Here is a 2500-nt window from a genome sequence, read left to right as displayed (position 1 = left end):
CCACATGCTTCTAACCAATGCCCATTGTGGGGCAGGTTTTATGTGTATCTATAAGTGAAATTTGTGTCCAAAGTTACAAGTTCACATTCACATTTTGATCTTACTGTATAACATCATGGACTTAAGGTTTGCCCTGAACTGAAATGAACGAGTGATACGATTAACGATATATCTGTTAGTTATTTTAAACGTCAGATTATGCTACATAAGCGTTCGCCGCTTTCTTCATCATGCCTCATATCATAAATCTCTCTCTCTCTCTCTCGGGTTTTGCTAGTTACAGGGACAGCGCCAGACGTATGAGGTCAGATGTACCGTTACTCAAGCAGTAGCCTACCCACCAGAGGAACAGACTTTCCAGGCTAACTTATAACTGACCGTACGGTGATGTCTTTTAGTATTGTCCAGATTCTCAGATTCAAGGTGACGATGGCAAGTAGTGTTAAACTTTTTTATTATTATTATTAATGCCATGCTTGTTAAATGTTTGCAAATTCACAGCTGACGCTATTTTCCTTTTTGTTATAAATGACCCCCTTTAATATTAGCATTGGTATACTTCGTAATCCGTGTGATTTGAACTGATTTTTTTTTTTCTTACATTGCTTAGTTCAAGATACGGAATAAGGTTTTAGCGTTGCCTTCAATGACAGCGCGCTAACCGGGACCCTCTTAGAGCAAGTCAGCCACTCCGCGGTCACTTTCTCTTTCTTTCTTCCCCCTTTCCCGTCATCCGCGCCACAGTGGACCTGAGCTATAGGTGCATTTCTTGACTCTTAGCTATTTTTGTTTTTATTTATGTATTTTTTTCTTGATTCTTAACTGCTTTCTGTTGTTTTTTTTATGACCTATTGTTATGAAACCAACCCTTTCCTATAGGTTAGCAGCCGGTTTACAAAATGTGTGAAAGTATATTTCACTGAAGGGTTATAATATAACAGAGTAGTTTATTACTGAATACTTTAATATCATAATTTATCAATAGTCATGTAATTTTTTGCACATATGTTTACCATTACATTTACAATTATTTCAACAATTTGACATTTCTGTGTTTTAACACTGAAATAAAAACTAGTTACCTGAGTAGTAAAGACAGGAATGCAAAATCCAAGCAATACACATACAAACCTTCATAATGGTGCTCAAATCTCATGCGACACGATTCTTTTTGTATCGTCCACATTCTCAGACTCAACGTGATGTTTCCAAGTAGTGTTATACTTTTTTTCTAATGTCATACATGTCGAAAAGTTTGTGAATTCACTGCTAGACCTATTTTCCTTATGGTTATATGAATATGATCCCTTTTATGCATTGGTATAATTCGTAATCTGTGTGATTTGAACTGATTTTCTTTTTTTTTGCGCTGCTAAGTTCAAAGTGCAGTGTGATAAGGTTAGCTGTGCCATCAATGAAAGCCCACTTTACATGCTCCTCGGACTGGTCAACATAACTACGTCTGCTGCATTATGACAGTAGACCTAATTAAGCTCAACAGTCATAACATTTTCAACGTAGGAATATGAACTAAAAAAAAAAAGTTTTCTTTGAATGTTGAAGCTTTCGGCTGTGTTTAAGCTGCCTGTAAGTTTCAAAATGTTTTATAGGCCTAAAATATAATCTAAGCCTTCTGAGATATAATCTGTTATTAAGGAATTTATTTGTAGAGATTATCTGTTTTTTGACGAATACAATAGGAATATGAATTACAACCAGTTTTCTTTGAATGTTGAAGTTTTAGGCTGTATTTAAGCTGCCTATATGTCGCAAAATGATTTATAGGCCTAAAAGAATAATCTGAGCCTTATGAGATGTAATGTTACTAATGTTTTTATTTGTAGAGATTTCCTGTTCTTTGAGGAATAAAAGATGATTTTGATTATATGGAGAAGATGACTATTAATTGCAATATCATAAGTATTAATATCAAGGCTTATGGAACAATTGTTTTTCAACTGGTTTAAAATGTTATTTTCTTAAAAGTCCTTCTCCTCGCTTTTGGTGTATAATTTATTCTTTCATAAAGTAACTTGAAGAACAAGAATGTGTAGATAACCTCATTTGCTTTCTGGCCAGAAATTGTTAATAGAGTGATGTGACTGTTAATTGTAAGGTAAAAAAAATCTAACACCTAGGCCTAGGAACATTATCTTGCTTTGACAAAAGAATAATTGCATAGACGAATATTTGCTAGTATGCCATAATTTTTTAAATATTTAAGAATTATAACAATTAATTATGTATGAAAATCCAAATATTCCTCTCACACATAAAGTAAGTGTTTTCAAGATAATTTCATTGTCGCTACTCAGTGTAGACCTACTGATGTTACATCGGGTGGTTGTTGTTGCACCGACACTAATGATATGTCACACACGCTCCCCTCACACTTTGATATCGGTGGGCGTATTCTACTTTTGTATATACATATTTACATTTTTTTCAGCGTTGAGGTGTAAAAGCAATCAAATTGGACTATTTCAAATTTTATGTTGGC

General features: G+C 34.1%; 1 protein-coding gene across 6 annotated transcripts in view; it reads left to right on the top strand.

Moving 5' to 3' along the window:
* Positions 1-2500, top strand: part of LOC135216826 (uncharacterized) — a 15717-nt gene that overhangs the window by 312 nt on the left and 12905 nt on the right. For 3 of the 6 annotated variants that reach the window (XM_064252329.1, XM_064252353.1, XM_064252338.1), the window contains exon 2: positions 278-432. The exons of 1 other annotated variant lie outside the window; for it this stretch is intronic. The gene's annotated coding sequence lies outside the window, so the exon portion shown is untranslated. The remainder of the gene's footprint in view (positions 1-277; positions 433-2500) is intronic. 2 more of the 6 variants (XM_064252361.1, XM_064252345.1) reach the window with 2 other exon arrangements.

The sequence above is a fragment of the Macrobrachium nipponense genome, chromosome 19, assembly GCF_015104395.2.
Source record: "Macrobrachium nipponense isolate FS-2020 chromosome 19, ASM1510439v2, whole genome shotgun sequence".
Taxonomy (NCBI): domain Eukaryota; kingdom Metazoa; phylum Arthropoda; class Malacostraca; order Decapoda; family Palaemonidae; genus Macrobrachium; species Macrobrachium nipponense.
This window is presented reverse-complemented; position numbering and strand designations above follow the sequence as displayed.